Below are 23,927 nucleotides of genomic sequence, written 5' to 3'. Positions count from 1 at the left end.
AAACATAAGTACAACATATCGGCTGCACTTAGATCTGTTTAAAAAATATACAGGCTAGAATTTTGTGATGTATTGTCACCTGGAGGGATACTACTCTTAATACTGTAGATAAAAAATTTACTCAATGAAAATATTCCCTTATTTTTTAAAAGAAATGGAAATCTTTGAATGCAGTTCTATTTCTTTTCAAAAATAAAGGAATGTTTTCTTTGAGTAAAATTTTCTATCTTAAGAGTACTTTCCCTCCAGGTGGCATTATAAAATTCCACTCTGTATATTCGTTCAACTTTTGGGAGTTTGAGCGCTTAGTGGCTTTCCTTGAAAATTTTATAGTGTATCATTTTATACGTCATTCCAAAGAGGCATGTTATACCGATGAAATGGCAAAAATGGAATGATTCTCTTTAATAATTCCCAATATTTCTGTTGTTTTAAGAATAAAATTTATGAAAGATTAAATAACATAAAGAAGCTATGACAACAAATAAACTATTCCTACTTATACATGGCTACCATAAATAGAATACTAATAGAAAAACAATTCAAAACTTCGCAGAATATGTAACATATAGTAACATACTATCCTAACAATACATCCGATGTTTTCAATGTAAATAACGTAGGAAAACTACGCATCTCAGGTAGATCTTGTCCGATATACGATTAACATAAATTAGAATAAGAACTAGAGTAGCTCATACATATCGATGACTATACGGCGAGTATGCAATGATAATTAATATGGTCAGTTCATGAAGTTAATAGACCGAAAAATCACTGGTAATTGTACACATTTTTGTACTTGACCCAAAAAACTATTTCCTACATAGAAAAATGTCTATTTTAAATTAAAAAATAACATGTGTTTGAACTCAATTACTCTACTTTTCAACCGACTTCAAAAAAAAGGAGGAGGTTCTCAATTCGACCCGTATGTTTTTTTTTTCTATGTTTGTTACGCGATAACTCCGCCAATTATGAACCGATTTGAACAAATCTTTTTTCGGCGTATAGGTAATACCTCAAGGGTGGTCCCATTTAAATTTAATAATAGAAAAAACAACCCCCAAGGGTGGAAAATTGGGGATGAACTTTTTTATACGCAATATCTCCGCCGGTTATAAATCAATTTGAACGATTATTTTTTTGTTGAATAGGTATTATCAAAAGGGTGGTTTCATGCGAATTTGAAGAAAATATTTCACCTCCAAGGGTGGAAAATTGGGGATGAACTTTTGTATACGCTATATTTTTAATTTTTAGTTTTTTTTTGTGTTCACGCATTTGAAGTCGGTTTTATTTTTTTAAAAAGTTAATATACAGACAGGACAATAATGATCACTACCGTAGTCGTTTCGTTTCTATAAAGTATTGTGTATGAGCTAGATTTTTTACTTTAATAACATTTTAATTAAAGTGTTAATTATCTACTTTACAATTCTAATTAATTGAAGTGAAGTTTAATACCAATAAAAGAGAACGTCTTTAAATAGGATCATAGGATATCATAGCTTTGAATAAATTAGTATGCGACTGACATTGATTTCTAGAAACAATGTTGAACACTAATTTAGGATTTTGTTACAGCTTCTAGGATCAACTGTACCATGTTCATATCGTTGTAATAGGTACACAATACTTATTTCGCCTTTAATTACGTTCATGATTATACATGTAATTATAGGGCCAACGTATGAACGGCCTTTGTGAATATTTGATTTTCAATTTAAGTTATTCTCACACGAGCCCAATATTAACTGCGTAGTTATTTTCGATATCTTTCTATAAATAAAATGTAGGCACCTTTAAAATCCCTTCACTGTAAACTAATTTAGTTTTATAAAGATAAACCTTTAATTCTGATAGACGGTTAAGTAGATAACGATATGACATAACGGCAAAAAATGTAACCCAGGCTACTGATAAGAAAGTACACATTGATGTACTGAAATTTTATGTATTCAGCATCTTGCTTATCCTTCAGTTAATCGTACTGTGTTCGAGTAATTGATGTTTAATTAATATAATTAATGTTTCAATTAAACTTGTTAAAACGATAACAATGTGAAAACTTGAATAACAGGACACAACAGCCTTTACTACATGGTTTAATTAAAATTTCAGTCCTTGCTTGCAAAATAAGCACCATATTTCGAACTACCTTAATTTAGCAGCGCGTAAATATCCTTCATTTGCCACATCACTAGGGTTTCTGCTCGAGCTTTCTCGAACTCGAGAAAACTCGAGAAATTTGGCTTCATTCGAGACGAGAAAAAAATTACCGGAGCTCGAGAATTCTCGAGTTTCGATTTTGAAGCTTTAATATTCTTGAAAGCCTATTTTCTTAGACAAAAGTAAGTTTTTAATTATTTAATAGGTCAACGTTGCTTTTAGACTGGCCTAGTCTTTCCTTTTTTAACTGATTTGATGTAAGAAGAAGTAATGATCTCAATCGAAACTAAGTAAAAATGTTCACCAACGAGTATGCTATATTTATTATGTATGTTTAATCTGACTGATTTAAAGACTGAAAAATTTGTTAACTAGACAGTCCTACCTAACAGACGTTAGGTTAGGTACTCGTGACTCCTTGTAAAGTTTATTCAAGTCGTTATCTGTGAGAAATTTAAAAATTTATTAAAAAGTTTTTTGTTCATAAAAAAAACTATCGTAATTTTGCTATTTGGACTTGTGTTCTTTAGAAAACAAGTGATTTAATTGTAGCTCCAGATTTTTATTGTTATTTATCATTAAAGAACACGCGACTTTATGACTTTTGCTATGATTATTTGTAAAAAATAATTATGAAAGAAGATTTTATTTTTTGTTTATTTCCTTACCAAAATAAGTGGTACTAAATTCTCATATTGATTGTTGTGCATAAAAGTAGGTATATTAGTTTAAAAAACCTGTGTTTTTATTAAATTTCAACCGATTTCAGCAGTTTTCATTAAAAGACTCGAGACCCGAGAAAACTCGAGACTTTGGCCTCGAGAATTCTCGAAACTCGAGAAAAAAAATTGGTCGAGAAATCAGAAACCCTACACATCACTGACACATCTAGCACATACAAATCACAGGCACTGTCACAAATGTATTTTAATTGGGATATATTGGTTTATGCGGCTCGCTCGCGTCACTAGAGCTGTCAAATTTCAAGGAACGCGTCGAAAAGCGTTTAATTCGAGTAGTAAGCACATAAGCGACTTTCCCGGTATATTTTAATTCTATCGACGTTTATATCGGCCGGCGCGTGGTGAGAACTGCGCGTGCGACTGCGCGTTAAGACGTCAACATGATAGCGCTGAGGCTACACGGGAGAGCCGGCGACACGTTTTTCTCCTGAACATTGTCTCGTAAAATATGGCCCGTGATAACTCACTGTCTGTTGGGACTTGTGACTCAACCCAGACTAAGTCCCGAGAATTCACCTGCTTTGAATAAAGCAACGTTTTGCATTTTCAAATACCAAAATGTACAGAGAGGTAAGTGACAAGATAAAGTACAGACTTTGTACATATAATATTACTCGATTTTAGTTCGTTAAAACAAAATTATTTGACAGAATCATCGGATAATGAGTGAAATTAGTGTGTTGATGTATGCATGTAATTTGAAATCCTCACTTATTGATATTAACAACGCGCTAATCTCAGGAACTACCAGTCCGATTTGAAAAATTTTTTCAGTGTTAGATAGCCCATTTATCGAGGAAGGCTATAGGCTATACAATACCATCACGCTACGAGTAATAGGTGCAGAGCAAATATGAAAAATGTTGCAAAAACGGGTTTTCACGCGTACGAAGTTGCGGGCACAGCTAGTCATCGCTAAACTTAAAAGTTTTACAAAACTTCCTATGAAAAATAGTTTCTTTTTCTTTTATTTCATTAGGCCTTTGGTTTTATTAAATATAGATGTGTGCGTACCTAACAATCGCCGTGATTTTCTGTTGACTGAAGAAAAGGTAGAGTCAAATCAAATAAAAGACACCTTTGGACTCATATTATGTTATGACATAGAAGGGTGGAAGTGTTAAAATCGTACGATTTACTTTTGTTTTCTGTACCATTTTTATTATACTAAAACTTTTCATTTCTTGCACTTGAGTCTACTTGTTGTCGTTGATAATGAAACTTTAACAAACTTTTATGCGCGGTCGTGCAAAATTTTCTCAGTAAATAACATGCACTTGACCTAAATGCCTAATTGAATTAATTTCACCCTGTCACACGGTGTAAAATGTAGCACTTACAAATATTAAGGAAATGCCGTGTGTGTGATCTCATCTTAGCTCTCCAGGCCTATCTTATTAGATTTTGAGTTGGCGGGTGAAATTAATGGGAAGCTTGATGCTCATACCGCACATATTTTTACATTTCATCTTCCACGATCTTAACGAAATTGAAACATGATAAGTGATACATATATTTGAGTAGGTATACCTAAAGGTATTTCAATTTCAAGGTTATGTAAGGACCTTTATTCAGTGATCGTCTTATAAAATAGTAAATACACTTTTCTCTAACCATGTATGGCTTTAAATTAAAACGAGTATCTTAATGTATGGAGCAGTTTGATGTTACCCGAAATCTATGCTTCGCTGAAATTTTTTAATTGGAGTAGCATATAAGTAATCTCTCTGTGTCAGTGTTTCAAAGCTTAAAAAACAAGTATTTTCACCTTCTTAAATCATCATAGATTACAGAAAGCCAATTAGGTATACTTTTCAACCGACTTCAAAAAAGGAGGAGGTTCTCAATTCGACCCGTATGTTTTTTTTTCAACCGACTTCAAAAAAGGAGGAGGTTCTCAATTCGACCCGTATGTTTTTTTTTTTTTTTTCTATGTTTGTTACGCGATAACTCCGCCAATTATGAACCGATTTGAACAAATCTTTTTTCGGCGTATAGGTAATACCTCAAGGGTGGTCCCATTTAAATTTAATAATAAAAAAAACAACCCCCAAGGGTGGAAAATTGGGGATGAACTTTTTTATACGCAATATCTCCGCCGATTATAAACCAATTTGAACGATTATTTTTTTGTTGAATAGGTATTATCAAAAGGGTGGTTTCATGCGAATTTGAAGAAAATATTTCATCCCCAAGGGTGGAAAATTGGGGATGAACTTTTTTATACGCAATATCTCCGCCGATTATGAACCAATTTTTTTTGGTCTCAGTGTACTGCCTACCTTCAGTGGTAACATCAAGGTAATAATTAGTTAACTAAAAAGCAAGAAATAAGTAAAATTTTATAAAAAAAATAAAACCGACTCCAAAAAACCTACACAAATAATAATTACTAATTACCTACTTATTTATTAGGACGAATTATTAATATTTATGTAGGTATACCATGATTGATACTTTTGGAGTCGGTGCAGGCAAACTTTACATGTTTCATAATCTTGGCACCGACTCCAGAAGTATCAATCATGGTATACCTACATAAATATTAATAATTCGTCCTAATAAATAAGTAGGTAATTAGTAATTATTTTTCTACGTTTTAGTGTAGGTTTTTTGGAGTCGGTTTTAGTATACTTTATACCTACTACTCACTTTCAAAAGCTAAAAGGAATCAATCGTCAAATATGAAGTTTTCCCGTAATGGCAATCTGCTTCAACGTCTAAGCATCTGTGTAAAACGATTCCTATTTCAAATGCAGTACCTCTAGTAGGAAAAACTTTCGAGTTCGTTTCGTTGCGTATTCAAAGTGTCATCGAAAAATTTTGTATGAAAAATTAAACAGCGCCCCCTAGGGCGGCTATAATATAGGGGGCGCTGTTTAATTTTTCATACAAAATTTTTCGATGACACTTTGAATACGCAACGAAACGAACTCGAAAGTTTTTCCTACTAGAGGTACAGTTCTGCCCAGTTTGCATCGACTATGTTTCGCCATCGGACCGGTCGGAACTGCCCGCTGAATTGAAAATTGGCAGTTTCAGCCGAACTCCCGAGCCACTTCAGACTGAATTTTATACATTAAACTCCGCCATTACGTATTCGGTTTGTCGATCGGTTAGTAATTTTAAATTCCCTCGCACAATTTGTAATTCTCGCCGGATGAGGTGAGTTTGGATACAAACTTGAGGATGCTGGATTTCATGGTTCAAATTTACGTAGGTATTAGAAGTTTACAACATTTTAAGAGGTAAACAATACAGGTTAATAACATGAGTTTGCGCCTTTGTTTGCCTACAGATGAGTCGTTGGAACGTAAATACAATAAAAACCCTTTGGCGCTCCCGCAAAAATAAATTGTTCTTTTGAGTCACGTGCGCACGTGCGTTTCTCTATACGCATATTAAAATTGGGATATAATAAGCGGTATCTAGCGGTGTGTTTACGCGCTACGGTCGCCCAGAATAACTCGTGGCAGAGTTTCAAATATGTCGCCATGCACTAAGGCTCATCTCGGAACAGTCTGCTGTCACAATTAGTTAGAAAATTTATAAATTATTGCACTTAACTCATTACCTGCGCACTTGCAGCGTTTGCCAATTAAAGCAAAACGAAAATGACGGAGACAGGTTTAGGTCAGTCCAAAACGGGTGCTATTTTGGTCTGTTTTAATATGGACTTCAGTTTAATCTTATTTGCGTATGCTACAATGAAAGCCGTAGATAACATGTGCCTTCTGCGGACAATTCAACTGACACCTTTAGTGTAGATACTCTGGAAGATACTAAGTGGCTAAAACCTAGACTGCATCTCACTTAACACCAGGTGCGATTGCGGTCAAATACCTGCCTTGTCTAGCATAAAAAAAAAAAAAAAAAAAAAAAAAACCTATCTGTAAAGCAACGAAAATCACTACCACACGGTACGGTACAGCGATACCATCACTTAATTAAGTCCGGGAAATCTGATTAAACGTGAAGCGAAAATTACTATACTTATTTACTTACTTATCTATAAACATCGATGTTTCCTTATTCATTTGTTATCACATTAAAACTTTAATATAGGACTAGATGAGCAGCGCTCAGCAGGCAATTCTCTTAATGAATGGCTCGTCTAATAAAATGTTTCTACTCTATGGCGCTATAAAGCATCCATCTTGATACGTATAATCTTGACACTGGAGGCACATCAAAAAGGCTGCGTTGGTGATAGTATCAATATACTATGTACTACTACGCATATATTAAGTATAAAGTATTCATGTACTTTTTATTTCAATGTACACAAACCTATGGTATTTAGACGATGCGGACGTTTAAAAGTAATTGGCACTGGCGTAGTGGTTTATTTGCCAATTTTTTCTTTCATTTATCACTTCATTATTTCGACGTTTCAACAACTTTTTCAAGCGAAAAGTCGATAATATGACAAATTACCGCAGGTAAAAAATGAGCCAAGGGATGGATTCCGTCATCAATTTACTTTTGATGAAATACCAATAACACAATATTCTTGAGAACATGTTTATAAAATAATATCATTTTAATTTTTATTTAGCTGTTATTTCTGATTCTAGCTTTACAGTTAATTGATCGATTGTAATTGATATCTATCTATTTTACAAAATAAGTTTGTATTGTGTACTTAAAATTAAATATATTTACGAAAACAAATATTGGCAGGTTCTAACCAAATATTTTATTCCACTAGAGGCAGAATAAGCCAGAATGCTTATTGCTTACGAAAAGTAAATATATTAGGAAGTTTCTTAGCAAAAGGTAGAACAATACTTAGCCGTATTGTAGCATTAACGAGCCGGCGAAGTCGTAAAGCAGGGTGTGAGTTTCAGGTTAAGTGAATTAAACGCTATAGTATAGAAAGTAGGCGCGAATAAGCAGCGCAAAGTGGATTAAAAGGCGTATTGTTAGGCAGAAGGAGTGACAGTTTAATGCGATATACTGAGGCATAATATGCAAGACTTATTCTTATGTTGTACTATATTTTTTGCACAATACTATCTTAGTATAATGTATTACTGCATTGGGTCTATAACCAAATATACAAAAAGATGACAAAAAATGTAACCAATATTGTCCGGCACATTATTTGGTATTAAACTAAAACTTACCTACCTAGGTACAATGCAAAAAGACACATATTATGTGTACAGTAAACGTAACTATTTCAAATCATGCCGCGCCAACATTCGTTTAAAACTTCATTCGTTTCGCTCGTTCTAATCAACCAATAGCAACGCTCGATTCCTACGAGCATATCGATGGGAGTCGATCCTGATTGGCTGAAAAAACGAGTGTGATGGCCGTCCTCGTCGCGAGCTGCAACGTTTAAATTGCTGTTGCAAATATTTTCAATTTCGCTATATTTTGACTGTATTTCCGTCTGAGAAGTGTTGTGGTGTGTTCTGGGTGAATTATCTCTGTGCCCCATCGTTTGCACCTGAATCCGAAGACTACCAGCTGGGATCCGACCTGCGCGTGAAAACCGCGTGGCTGCAGACCGCACTCGCTAGATTTCAAAAGAGGATCAGAAGAAACCACCCTGTCCACTCGTACGTGGAAGAAAAGCCTGCTCCCACCGGTAAGTGGTTGTTTATTGGTGGTGGGCGAGCGAACCGCGATTCGTAAATTTGTTGGCAGGGCTCCTTTCAGGGGTTCTGACCCAGAGTGCTACAATCGGCCTGTTCCGGCAGGGCCATTGACTGCACATCTTTATGGTGCCGAAACCCGGGACAGGTGGCTCCTGATCTAATTTTGATATCTAAAATCCGACCCGTAAACATAGCTGGTATTTTTTAGGAATTTTCCGTAATATTTCTACCTAATATTTACCGTAAAATCATACAAATAATAATTCGTAACGTTTCTCAAGACATTAGGTTCAATTTACAATACATTTCTAACATTACATCATCGAAATCGTGAACTTGCAATTTTATTAATATTTTCGGGTAGTGAAAACTTCTAGCGCATTCCATAAAATTATTCGTCCATTTTGTACTTTGAGTTCATTCGATCCATTTAAAATATTCACTCGTTACGTTAACGTTTCACTCACTCAGACGTCAAATTGTATGGTTCATTTCATTCGTTCCTTTGTAACTCACTTAACAGCTGTAAACAAACAATCTGTTGTCAGTTTTATTCGTTTATTTGCAACATTAATTTATGCACTCGCTTATTCGTGTTTCAGTTTATTTCGTATTCTGATACCCACTTGTTGTTTTGTCGCGGATCATAGGTACAAACATAAACTTTGTCTTGTATTTATAATTTATTCGGCTGTGACAACAACACAAGTGTTACTCGTTTGTTTATATTACAGATCATACTTAAGCAAAGTGTTTAGTATAATTTATTCGGCTGTAATATCGACAATTATTCGTTTCACACTCCAATTAATCGATATTTATTCGTCTTTCAAACGTTTCTTTAGTCGGTTCCTTCACCTGCGTGAAGCGAAATACCTACAAGTTGTGACGTAAAATACGCCAGCTGTTGCGACTTGCAGATACCTACACTGCAGTTGTTTACGTTCTTATCGGTACGCTTCACTCGCTCGAAGCGTAATCGTTTTATTTTAATTCGAGCTTTCTATTTGACGTGGTTTGGTAGTAAATCACACGTATTTAATTTTGTTGTTGATACAAGTACCTAGCTAAACTTGTAATCATGTCTTACAAACCGAAGCGTCCTACTCGCAGACTTAGCCAAGTTAGCAAATCTAAATCGAAACCTAGTTCAGAGTATACGATACACGATTTACCGTCATTACGTCGTAAGCGTACTATCGCTTTGAACCGTATGTTGAAGGCATTAGAGGTCGGTATTTCAACACAAACCGAATCAGATGATAGTTTATGCGATCTTTTTCTTTCTTATTGCGATGACGTTGAAAATATGAGGTCAGACTTTGAACTCGCACACTATTCAATACTTGAATTGTTGAACTCGTCTAGTGATGATGATGAACAGTGTGACGATGACGACATTCGAACGCGTTTTGATGATGCTTACTTCAAAGTTATGTCAATAGCAAAACAATTGCAAAAGGCAGAAGCAAACGTCATGAGAAGTCATTCTAAGGCAGAGTCTTCATCATCTAGATCTCATATAAAGTTACCTAAAATTCAATTACCTACCTTTTCAGGTAATATAAAATTATGGCCTGAATATTTCAATACGTTTAATGCGTTGATCCATGACTGTCTTTCCCTTACCGATGTGGAGAAATTTCAATATTTAGTGTCAACATTAACCGACGATCCACTGCTGCTTATTCGCAAATTTCCTATAACAGGTGATTATTACTCGGATGCGTACGCGGCCTTAGTCGCCCGTTATCAACATAAACGTGAATTATCTTTCACCTGCTGGAAAGATATTTTAAACGTTTCTTTCAAATTTAATAATGCAACTGAGTTTCGTCGATCGTTAGATTGCATTGACGAAAACTTAAGCATCTTACGTAAACAAGATCTTCCTGTTCATAATTGGGACTTTATCCTCGTTTATCACATTTTATCTAAATTAGACTCAAAACTGCGTCGTGAATTCGAAGAAAAATACGTCAACACGGAGATTCCTGAGTATTTACAACTAAAGGACTTTTTACATTCAAAGTGTGAATCCTTATTGCGTGATAGTCATTTTTCTGATAGTTCAAAACCTATTAACTCGGTCAAAGATACACGTTTAACATCAAAGCCGACTTTTAATAATTATTCAAAGCGCGCCAATGTGACTCATACTTTATTAACGAATAACTCTAACCGGAGTCAAAGTGAAACGTCTGAAAATAATAACAAACCGGTTTTGAAGTGCACATTGTGTTCTGATTGTCATTCAATAACACGTTGTAAATCGTTTCTCGCTAAATCCGTAGACGACCGTATGTCATACACAACAGAGGCGAAATTGTGTTACAACTGTCTCAAGTCGTCCCATCAATTAAGGGATTGTAAATCTATTTTTCGCTGTTTAAAATGTAAACATAAACATCACACGTTATTGCATAGGGAGCGCACGGACAAACCTGGTGTTGATAAAGGCTCCACTGACTCTCAATCGGTTTCTCTGTTTGTTAAAGGAGAAAATTCAAAACCTTCAATAAATAACTTAAATACGACTGTATTGTTGGCTACGGCGATAATACAAATACAAGACTCGGACGGTAATTATCATTCTATTCGCGCACTATTCGATACCGGTAGCCAAAACAATTTTATTACCCAAAAGGCAGTTGGTTTCTTGAAACTTAATCCAGTTTCATGTACAACTAATATAAACGGTTTGGGAGGTGTAGCAGCTGACGTCACCAGCATTGTTCGCTGTTCGGTTGCGTCAAATAATAGCCCGTTATTCGATTTAGATATGCACGTTATAACCCACATCTGTGGTGAGCAACCTTTAGCTAAACTCAACACGTCGGGTTGGACTCACATTAATGCGTTACCGTTAGCCGATCCAGGTTTTGACATCCCTGGACCTATCGATGTTTTGCTCGGCGCAGACGTTTTTGCTGAGTCGCTTCTTTCTCAGCGTATAAAGGGCGATAATTCAAATCAGCCATTAGCAATTAATTCGGTCTTTGGTTGGCTTCTGTTAGGTAGAACGCCACTTGTAACCTCATCTTTGGTACAAGTCTCTTCGAAGGCTAACAGCGAGTTAGCCTCGATCGTACAGCGTTTCTGGGAGGTGGACAGTGTTCCTCAAGCATCACCTCTCACAAATGAGGAGATTTTGTGTGAGCAACTTTACGCGGCTGACCACTATCGCGATGTGCGTGGTAGGTATGGAGTTCGTCTTCCCTTCAAGGACACGGTGGAACCGGTCTTTCATGGTTCTCGTGATGTTGCATTAAGGCGATTCCATGCAATCGAACGTCGCTTGTCACGTGATCCTATATTACACCAACAATATTGCGAATTCATGGATGACTATGAGAAATCCGGCCACATGTCGTTAGTTAACGCTGCAGAGCTCAACCAGGGTAAATTTTACATTCCGCACCATTGCGTGTTGCGGCCAGATAGCGTCACAACAAAATTGCGCGTCGTCTTTGATGCTTCTGCAAAGGACATTAAAGGAATTTCATTAAATGATACCTTGCTAACGGGACCTAAATTACAGTCCAATATCATTGGGATCCTCCTTCATTATCGACTTCACGCGGTTGTTTTTATGGCTGACATACGTCAGATGTATAGACAAATTCTGGTCTCTGATGATCATAGAGATTACCAGAGAATCCTTTGGAGGTCTGGCCCTGATCAATCGCTTAAAGAGTATCGACTCAACACTGTAACGTATGGCGTTTCATCCGCACCGTTTCTGGCGTGTAGAACAATTCAACAATTGGCAGAGGACGAAGGTAATCGTTTCCCTCTAGCCAAACAAATTATCTCATCCGATATATACGTTGACGATATCGTCACTGGTTGTGAAAGCTTGACCACTGCGTTAGAAGCTAAATCACAAATCATTAAATTATTCGAACTAGGTCATTTTGAACTTAGGAAATGGGCTAGTAATTCGCCAGGATTGCTTTCAGATCTTTCCCAGGAAGAGTGTCTTCTAGATTCTAAATCGTTCTCTGATGAGCAATATCCTACACTCAAGGTACTTGGACTCAAATGGAATCCAGTATCCGACTCATTTTTATTCGATGTGAGCTCATCCAATCGACCGTGCACTAAGCGGATTATTCTTAGTGAGATCGCTAAAATATTCGACCCGTTGGGCTTCCTATCACCTCTCACGATTCAAGTCAAATGTTTGTTACAAAGACTCTGGCTTCTCGGAATTTCCTGGGATGAGCAACCTCCCGAAGGAATCATCAACCTATGGGAGACTTTCTGTCAACAGCTATCATCAATCAAGGAGCTCAACATTCCACGTCGTCTCACTTTTGATGATGTCATATCATACGAACTGCACGGTTTTTGTGATAGCTCGGAACTCGCTTACGGAGCAGTTATTTATCTACGCATCCTATGCGCTGACGGATCTATTCATACTCGGCTGTCATGCGCCAAGGCTCGTGTAGCTCCGCTTAAAAGACTTTCTTTGCCTCGACTTGAGCTCTGTGGAGCTGTAACGCTCGCAGACCTCACACAACTCATTCTTGACACGTATCAGGCCAAAATACCTATCGATTCAGTTCACCTTTGGTCCGATTCGACTGTTGTTCTATCTTGGCTTCGGTCGCACTCTTCGCGCTGGACCACGTTCGTCGCAAATCGCGTCAGCCACATTCAGGATACGATTCCTGCGGAGTCCTGGCATCATGTCGCATCTGGTGACAATCCTGCGGATGTGTGTTCTCGTGGACAATTTCCCCACGATCTGCTTCATAATTCACTGTGGTGGTCAGGTCCATCCTGGCTGTCAAAACCAGCTAATTGTTGGCCCAAAGGCAGGTTTCCGACATGTAATGAGGAGCAAGTTGTGCGTACTGAGGAGCGCCATTCAATTGTACTGATGACCGACCAAAAAACTGATGAACAACAGTACTCAATTTTTGACATGTTATTAAAACGTTTCTCATCGTTAGAGAAAATAACTCGTATCGTTTCCTACATCCGTAGATTTCTACATAACATTCGTTCAAAAGATCCGAGTCAACGTCTCAGCAGCTCAATTCTAACTGAAAACGAAAATCATCAATCGCTATTACTCATTGTAAAATCGGTTCAAAATTCATCATTTAGTAATGAGATAAAACATATCAAATCCAATAAATCGTTACCTAAACCGTTCCAAAAATTGAATCCGTTTATGGATGAGATAGGTATCCTCAGGGTGGGCGGTCGCCTCTCACGCGCCGGTCTCGAGTTTGATCAAAAGCATCCAGCGCTCCTACCTTGTGAGCATCCATTTACTGATAAGCTTATCGAGTCTGTTCATCGAAAACACTGTCACACAGGTCAAAATACCACTCAGTATTTACTTTTACAACAGTTTTGGATTCTCTCCGCAAAACGCGCCATTCGCCGCTGTCTCTCTAAATGCATACGATGTTATCGAACTAAACCAAAACCATTAGAACCGTTTATGAGCGACCTACCTTCTTATCGTTTAAATCAAGTAAAGCCGTTTTCAGTAGTGGGCGTAGACTTTGGCGGACCTTTCCGAATCAAGCTCGGGACCCATCGCGGTGCAAAGATGGACAAAGCTTATCTCTGTCTGTTCGTTTGCTTAGCGACGAAAGCAGTCCATCTCGAGGTGGTGTCTACTCTTTCCACGGATGGTTTTATAGCTGCATTGCGTCGCTTCGTTGGTCGTCGCGGACGATGTAGTATAATTCATGCGGACTGTGGAACGAACTTTGTCGGTGCCAGCAATTATTTGTCATTGCTAGAGCAAGCCTCGCATCTCGAGCAAATTAAATTCGACTTTAATCCTCCCTCAGCCCCACATTTTGGTGGAGTGTGGGAAATCCAGATTAAGGCTGCAAAATCGCATCTGTATCGTATAGTAGGAAATCAAGTTTTAACGTTTGAAGAACTTAGCACTTTATTTGTTCAAATAGAATCTGTTTTGAATTCGCGACCGTTGTGTGCATTAAGCACTGATCCAAACGATTTAAACGTACTGACCCCGGGTCATTTCTTAACGCTGGAACCACTTACAAGCGTTCCTGACGAGGATTACTCCTCTGTTGCGCTGTACCGACTTAATCGTTGGCAGCTAATTCAATCTTTCGTTCAAAGCTTTTGGACTCGTTGGAAGAACGAATACCTAACTTCTTTAACTCAACGTATGAAATGGACAAAAGTCTCCGATCCGTTATCCGTTAATTCTATCGTAGTCATCAAAGATGATAATCGTGCACCTTTGCAATGGTCTTTGGGAAGGGTATGCGAGTTACATCCTGGTCCTGATGGAACCATTCGAGTGGCAACTATTAAAACTAAAGACAGTATTATCAAGCGACCGCTTGTTAAACTGTGTCCTCTTCCCATAGACACTTAATTCGTTATTTTCATAAAAAAAAAAAAAAAAAACCCATATGCTTAGTTTAACATTAGTTATTGGTAGAAAGTAATTAATACTCATGCGTTCTTTTTTATACGTCATAAATTTCAATGTTAGTCGTCTTCGGTATTTTATCATAGTCTTTTCGTTATTTATCTGGAAAATACCAGCTGTATTTTGGTGGGCGGTATGTACAGTAAACGTAACTATTTCAAATCATGCCGCGCCAACATTCGTTTAAAACTTCATTCGTTTCGCTCGTTCTAATCAACCAATAGCAACGCTCGATTCCTACGAGCATATCGATGGGAGTCGATCCTGATTGGCTGAAAAAACGAGTGTGATGGCCGTCCTCGTCGCGAGCTGCAACGTTTAAATTGCTGTTGCAAATATTTTCAATTTCGCTATATTTTGACTGTATTTCCGTCTGAGAAGTGTTGTGGTGTGTTCTGGGTGAATTATCTCTGTGCCCCATCGTTTGCACCTGAATCCGAAGACTACCAGCTGGGATCCGACCTGCGCGTGAAAACCGCGTGGCTGCAGACCGCACTCGCTAGATTTCAAAAGAGGATCAGAAGAAACCACCCTGTCCACTCGTACGTGGAAGAAAAGCCTGCTCCCACCGGTAAGTGGTTGTTTATTGGTGGTGGGCGAGCGAACCGCGATTCGTAAATTTGTTGGCAGGGCTCCTTTCAGGGGTTCTGACCCAGAGTGCTACAATCGGCCTGTTCCGGCAGGGCCATTGACTGCACATTATGAAAATAAAAATATTTTTTCATGACCAACTATAGACATTAATTATTTTCCTTACCAATTTACGAAAAGGCTACAATTACAGAAGTCATTAAGAGCGTTGTAGCAAAAAGTTGGCGTTCGAATTTTAGGTTTTTATTGCTTGACGTCGCGTAGTGAGTGCGCAAACTGCATTTATCTGTACAATTTCAACGCTGCGTCGACTAAGCGATCTTAATCCGTAGTTGTATCGTACCTAAGACAGTACATCATACATAATAATAAAGAAATAATGTATAATTTACCTATTTGATTTTTTCTCAGATCAGACTTTTAGCAAAATCAAGTTACGTAATTAATGTATTTTTACACTAGTAAATCCCGCGACAAGTTTTTAATCTTTAAATTGAGTAAAGTAATAAGTTGATGGGTTTGAAAGAATTTATGTTTTAGTTTATCTTTTTTACAGCATCAAAAGCTTGTTTATGAAAAATATTTACTATTTAAATTTTACTTTTGACTTTTTAGTTTTTATGATGCGGGATGGAAAAAATAAAATTTATTCTGATTTTGTGACGTTTCCGCACATAAATATGGATAGGTTAAATAAATAGAATGAAATGTATGAAAACGAGCGTGCCATTTTTTAAACGTTATCTATAATATCTGTGTCCATCAAAGAGCTCGTAACTAAAAATCGTAAGCGCCATTCACATTATTATCTAAAAGTTAATAATAAATATTTAGTTTTTGTAAATCTAAACAAGTCAGGAACAAGTTTAAACACTCATTATGTTTAAATAATTTAAATTGAAATGTTTCTCAGTAAGTGAATTATTGTTAATTCTTATGAGAAATAAAGTTCTTAAACCGTAAACCGTCAGGAAATCAAAGAGGTAAATACTGATATCATTGTGATTTTATAGAATTTATTATTATAAACCACGGTCGTATAATGCTAAAAAATCAGAAGTAACTTTTTTATCCATAGAGCAAAATTTATCTAATCGTGTTTTTAAACAGTTATCCCATTAGGTACACATGCGTTCTGTAATACAAACCCATCAAAAACAATACTTGTCAAAAAACCAAGTCTCACTACTCAGTTGTTCTACGGTTGTGAGATCCATGTAATACCAATTCCAGTCCAGGAAATCATTAACGTTTTACATAAATATATTGACTTGGCCATCGCATGAAAACACGTGTAAATTAAATTATTTAGTGCGAAATGAAACGAAATTTTGCATGTCTACACAGAGACATGCAAAATTTCAGCTCAATGGGAAAACGGGAAGTAAATAAATTTTAAGTTGCAAGATTTTACAACTCCAGATGTCAAAGAAAATAAAAGCTTGTAGATAGCTTTACAAAGAAAAGAAAGATTTATGAAGAAAATAAAAAGTACTGTTGTAAGTAGTAAGTGTTGCTCCGTCTTACTTTAACATTGACATCAAAATTTTGGATGTCAAAAATCTGTCTAACATAAAACACCGGTTATTGTCAGTTAGGGTCAAAGTTAGGTGGTGCATCTCAGCCTTAGTGTATTTTAATTAAATTTAATACAAATAAGGATGACGAAAATAATCGACAAGTGATCTCACTCGAATATTTCTTATAGTAGGTATACAAGATGTCGAACAAATGGTTACTTACTGAAAAAGTGCTTCATGAGACCTAGCAAACGGCATCAATAATATGTTTAAAAACGAACTGAATCTATTCAAAAAACCTATATTTCCAGCTTTCATACATTTAATACAGTTACAAACAAACACGAAATCAATGGTTTCTGAGAATTCTGAGTGCTTTAATGCCGTCCCCTTTATCTGTTTATTTAGTATTTATTTATTAGTATCTCTTGATGATATTGTAGCAAGTTAAACCTAAAATCATGTTTTCCGTAAATAATTTAAATAAGAATGCAATTTACAAGTTTGTTGTTTGATTATTATATATTACTCAATTAAAAATTTAAATTTAAAAAATTAACACTATGATATGGCTGGCGGCATACATTTAGTATGAAATTCGGAAACATTGAATTTTCGCATAGATCCAGTTTATTCTTTGACCTATTTATTGTTATTGTTTTAAAGAGCTCATGAAGCACTTACAGGAACAGTAAACAGTTTCTCGATATCTTGTATAATTAAAAATCAAGTGAAATCACTTACCGTTTCCACCCTGTACCTATAATTTTAAAAATAAAGTCATTTTATACGTTCATTTGTATAAGTATCTACAATACAAATACCTAACCAACTTAGTTGACGTTTTATAAAACTATTTGTGTAAGTGTCATCGAGCGACCGCTGGTGGATTTGCCATTTACCTAACCTACCCCTTTATTACTAAACGTTTAATATCAGATGAATAGTTACGCACCAATTTCTTTCATTCAGTCGTCAGTAATTGAACTTTCGGAAAAACATGACGAAGCATTGTGTGACCATACAGACGCTATTCAACTTTTATTAGTAAGGAAGAGTATATTTTATGTTGGTAGAAACACAATAGCATAGACTAATGTTTTGACACCCTGTTAAAATTTTTATTAGTCATTTATTTTTTCCTGACCAAACAGATACCATAATAATATCTTTTGTCTATCCTACCCATATTCTGTAAGTAAAATAATAAAAAGTTTGAAAAGAAAGAAATTACAAGTCCGATTTACCTAAACAAATAAATTAAAAATACTTGCGGATCAAAAGTACTCAATCATACTACAATTTACGAAAAAATCACGCGTGACGCATATACGTCAGTGGGCAGTCAACTGACATAGACCCGGCGTCTACGGGTGCCAAAGCACGACTGATTTATGCCATTTGATGCACCCGATTTTATAGTATTTTCAAATTAATTTTTCATTTGAAGATTGAAGATAGATATTTTTTCTTCTTCACACAATAATAGTACTATGTTTCTTCTGAAGTATAAAGTAGTTTATGTTGCCAAATGACTTTTAGATTATGAGATGTGACCTGTTTTCTTGCAGTAATTTTCTCGAATTTTGACTATCTTAGACATGATAAAAATTCATTTTAATGAATTAAACATCAAAATTTTCTCAATACACTTTCTTCTTCAGGGTATACTTATTCTAATGAATACATTCTATCTTCTTACTTAGAAATAAATTTGTTGTAATATTAGTTCAAAGTTGTGCCTTCGCGAGTTACCTGGAAATCGGGCTTTCGAAATTCGCTGTTTTTGTAGGCAAAAATTCAATTTGAACGAGATTTTGTCAATAGACATTCCGTAAAAACGTATGATAATTACGATGATATAAGTCAAAAGAAGCTATAACAGTAAATTATATGACTAAAATCATTTCGAAATCTGCCAAATTCTCGATTTCTGCATGAAAAATGTGACAACGCTCTTAAAGATCCCATCGCTTTAGTGCCAGTCTCGTTTTATCTAAACGAGTTAAAAAGCAAACTGAACTTTGTCGCCTTTTAGAAAAAGTCGAAGTCGTTAATAAGTCCCAAACGCGGTTCTTTCGAAGTAAAAAGGTGAGACGAAGAGCTCAGTTTACTTTGTCCTACCTTATCCATCCTTACTAATTTTGAGGACATAATAAAAGACACGGCTTCAGAAAGCAAACTTTAGTTGCAACTACTGGAGATGGCGAACCTGACTCGAGCTGAAATAGTTCGTTAGAAATGAGAGCTTTAAAGAGCTTTTAGCTTTACGTACTTAGCAGCTCGGGAATTATTTTCTAAACTTAATAATGACTGATGGATTTTCTTGTTATAAATTGTAAAAATTTGGCATTTGGGCCACAGAAAGTGAGTGATTGATTCTAAATTATCACACAAAAATCATACCACAGTTGCGGCTGAAATTGATGCCACATTACGATTGACAAGCTATTTAGCAATTGCCTCATTATATTGTTTAAAATAAACTTAATTTGTGACCTTTTCAGGGCATATGCCGTAAAATAAATGGCTATACAAAGTACATTCACTGAAATAAAACAATTAACTTTTGGGACATCAAACAAAGTTTGACAAAGGATCCCTATTTCGGTCTAGTAACTACATAAAGCTGGTCAATATACCGGAATGTTGGCCTGTGTCCCCGATTAGCCAGGATTCCCCGCATCATTTATCTCCCCGGATTGGGAGATCAAGCATACGGCGGCAGATGCTTAAGTAATCTACGCCCTGACATTAATCTTACATGCGGAGGCAATTTATGGGGTCACTCTACTCTTAAAGGACACGCAATATTTTGGGACTACAAAACGTTAAGTTGTTAGAATATGCGAGGAAGTTTAGTTTAAACAAAAAAAACGAATAAATTAGCGAATTAAGCAGTAGGAGTAATTACTTAATTAGGTAACTAAAGGGTTATAATGCCTTTGCCTACTTTTATTTTAGGTCATTTAGGAACATTACGGTAATAGCTGAAAAGCATCAGTTTCAAAGTAGAAAGTTTAGGAAACGTTTAGCACTATTTTTGTATCAATGACAACATACCTGTTGAGTGAGTGACTTACCTAAACATCCTATTGGTAAAAACAGTGCTGTTCCAACACTTCCAACTCAAACAAAAAAGTCTGTTACTAACCCATTCTCCGCTGTATGCTATAAAAGCCTCCACGTGTCCCATAGTGTTAAGTTAACGCAATAAGCTGGGTTGCGCATCGATAAAAGACTTGTGATAGCTGACAACATGGGAGAACCGTGTTTGATCGAATATCACGTTAGGTTTATATCCACGGCGACCTGACGAAGCTAAAATTCGATTTTGTTAACATGAAGCAGAATTAAAGTTGTAAAAGGGTTTTATAGTGGCGCTTTTAAGGTACCTTTGTGCTTAATTTTGTTTTTCATCGAGTTTAACAACATCGATACACCTTCTATCCGTTTAACTATTTTAAGCCGATCGTGTCAATATTAATTTGTTGTCAATCATCTACGAAAGTAGCTTTTTATGTTGGCGTCAAACGGAAAATGTAAGAAAATAAATGTTAATAACACAACACAATTAAAATTCTTTTTGAAACCATAACGCTTTGAAGAGCAAAAGGAGTTCAGGAATAATTTATTACGAGTGTAATGACTACGGCGTAAATAATATAAATATTGATGACACAAAAATCAAACAATCACTAATATTCCTTTTGTTATTTTTATGTACATAAAAAATAACTAACCTTGGTTTGCTCGAGCAGCACTTATTTCCACCACTAAACACGTGCTTTAAAACACTTCACAAACTTTCCCCGAGACGTCTGTTCACGGCAGAGGTTGGATGACGACTGACTGTCCGGTGCTCGAATTACAATAAAGTAAACGACCGAGTGAGTAATAGGTGAATGAATCGACTTCTTTCTACTTTCTAATAGAAATATTAATTAAAGTTAATTTTATATTTATTTATGATTATTAAATAAGAGTAATTTTATTAATTATCCTAAAAGACTAAGAATATTGTGCCTCAAGCTTGTAGTCCTAAAGCGACCAAAAATAAAGGCATAATGAAATGATATTGCACACTCAAGTTTGTTTATCGTTTATTAACAAAAGTTAAAGGGCCAAAAATTAAACCTAATAAAAGCCATTCAATAAATTACAACAGTAATAATGTTTGTGTGCCAACGAATTCCCCGCTGTAGTAAAACGCAGCTCTAACTTATTTCACACTCTTCTGAACTCAGAAATTGTCATAACGAACCCCAAAGTTGTTATTTCACATGTCATGTTTGTGTTTGAAAAGTTTCATTTACCCTTGTTTCTGGTCGTAGTATTTACGAGAAGTAGCGTGCGTGCAAATATTAAGTTCGTATGCATGTTGCAACGGATGTTTCATCTTTTTACATTTTTGGCGTACTTTATGTTTATTTTTAACAGGGAAAGCTCAAAGAAGAATCTTGATGAAAATTTTGCAATCTTACATTATCTCACGTTATTACTATCAAATATTGTCAAGTCCTTTTAATTTAAGACGTCTAGTACAGTTAATGATACACAGATTAATATTCTAATAAATCAAATCAAGTATAAATAAATAGATTTCTTAATCTTTGTGTTCATATCATAAATAGGTAAATTGGAAAAATTCTGGCGCTGTGACATCCACAATATGATCGAAGTAATTCGATATCAATAAAACCATTTCTGACATTGCGCCAATATTTTAGCATTTATGGATAAAGCTAGTTCTTGCTACAAACTGTCAGTTACATTCTTTTCGAGTAGGAGCCATAACACGGTTATAGCGCAAAAGCATCACGTCAGTGTAATTGGCACCAAACAGCTATTTCCCATTTCACAGATTGATCCATTTCCTTTTGATGGCGTTGACTTAAATTGTTCTGTCCTCCGATACACAACACAATGGCAAGAGTGATTTAAAATCAAATTAAAGTACTGATTGCTCGCGGAATTGTCATGCAATTCAGAGTTCTCTATTGGATAAAAAATGAGTTCGACTCTTCGATGGATTCAAATATTGGGTACTTAACTTTGTTTTCCAGACTCTACCTATACGAGTAGCCACATAGTACGCACTTAAATTTTACTTTATGTAATTCTAGACAGTAAAAGTCCTGTCTGTAAAACTAGACCACTTCAGTAACTAAAGAGTTACTGAATACATTGAAGAATAGATTTACATTAAAGAGGTCCCCAAATTCCCTACAAGCAACAATATCAAAATTCACTTAGGACGAGTATGTACAAATAATTGTATCCAACTTTCTAAAGGATTTATCCGTCATAATACAATGCATAAACGGTCGACACAATTGTAGAGGTTGACCAAAATCAGTGATGTGAACGCATAAATATTTATATGGTATCGAAAAAAATATTACAAAGCCAAAGTTATGAGTGAACCCAATTTCTAGTCGCACAAAGATGCCTGCTGGGAAGTGGGAGTTCCATTTTTAGCGTGGATACTGCACTGGCGTTAATAAATTCAGTATAATAGACACACTTCAATTATCACGACGAGTTTAATACGATAAAATCGAGTTGTCGACAGTCTCGCTGCACTAGTTGAGATGGTAGGTTACGGTCGCCTATTATTGTGCTAATGTTCGGGACAGCCACTGTCAGACAATCCGGTCATGAATATTAACAGATATTTGTCTTAGACGCCGCTTACAGCTGAAAATACCCACACAAATACGCGCCTTACTCATACTTTGCAAGGAAGATCACGCTCTTCTATTCAAAATGGACTCTATTCAAGCATTATTTTGTGATGACGCTTTTCTCTTTCAAAACAACACTAGCTCCTAATAATGAGACATTTCAGACTTACTACGCAAGTTTTTATTTCAAACTTGCCTTCTGTTGTTACTCACACTATGTCTTAACGATTGTTTTGATTTTAATAAACACGACGTGTATTATTTAGAAAGATTTTCTAACGATGGCTTCAAATTAGGTACCTACCCAATATCAAATAATATAATCTATTTTCTTGTTTTTCATCAGCGCCAAAACTTCGTGTGCCCTTTAAACGTTCCTATAACTCTTTTGGCAAGAAACTTATGCAATATCTGTTTCACAATACAAATTCAATTTCCCGCGGCAAAAGTCTATTCCAGACGTAAAGAACCTTTTAAAAATTCGAATATAAGCCTCCCTTGCAACGCTGTTTGTCCCACTTACCTCCGGCAATGCCTAAAGAAATGCTTTGAGGCTGCCCGGGCATACATTTTCAGTAATGTAGATGAAAATGTACGAAATGAATGTCAAAGTCTCGTCGGAGAATACACAATAGTATAAATAGTCTAGTTTACATAAGAAGAGCCACATGCCAATCACTTTAGATGACTTTCATTATTTTAACACTATGGTGAACATTTTTAGACGAAAAAATTTCACCTGTGCCGTAATAAACCGCAGCGGGCGAGCCTTCCTAATGTTCCTGTTCTGGCGCACTGCTTGTCGTTACCTAGTAACTCAAGACTCAACTGTCAATCATTTTAGCTTAATAATTCAGAACTCTACACAAAAGTTCTGTCTCTCATCGCAACTCAGTTACTCAGTACCCAACTGTCACTCATTGTAACTCAGAAACTCAGAACTCTAAACAACAGAACATCTATCACTCACCCACATATCCACGAGTGTCGCCGCCTCGGTATGGATGCTAGCGTCAGCGCAAACGGCGGCAGCGCGGCTGGCGAGTCTTCCTGGTCCTCCTGCGCCGGCTCACCGCTCATCGCAACTCAGTAACCAACTGTCACTCAGTAGCTCAGAATTCTAAACAATAGAACATCGATCACTCACCCACATATCCACGAGT

The 23,927-nt window shown here is 36.1% G+C and overlaps 1 protein-coding gene across 2 annotated transcripts in view; it reads right to left on the bottom strand.

Moving 5' to 3' along the window:
* The window catches only part of LOC135088579 (3',5'-cyclic-AMP phosphodiesterase), a 474,744-nt gene that overhangs the window by 250,140 nt on the left and 200,677 nt on the right, over window positions 1–23,927 (bottom strand). Inside the window, exon 1 of one of the 2 annotated variants that reach the window (XM_063983441.1) lies at window positions 23,735–23,809. The exons of the other annotated variant lie outside the window; for it this stretch is intronic. The gene's annotated coding sequence lies outside the window, so the exon portion shown is untranslated. Of the gene's footprint in view, window positions 1–23,734; window positions 23,810–23,927 lie in introns of those variants that run through there. 2 annotated transcript variants of the gene reach the window in all.

This window comes from Ostrinia nubilalis, chromosome 4 (genome assembly GCF_963855985.1).
Source record: "Ostrinia nubilalis chromosome 4, ilOstNubi1.1, whole genome shotgun sequence".
NCBI classification, from domain to species: Eukaryota; Metazoa; Arthropoda; class Insecta; order Lepidoptera; family Crambidae; genus Ostrinia; species Ostrinia nubilalis.
Note: the sequence above shows the minus strand (reverse complement) of the source record. Positions and strands in the feature narration are given on the sequence as shown.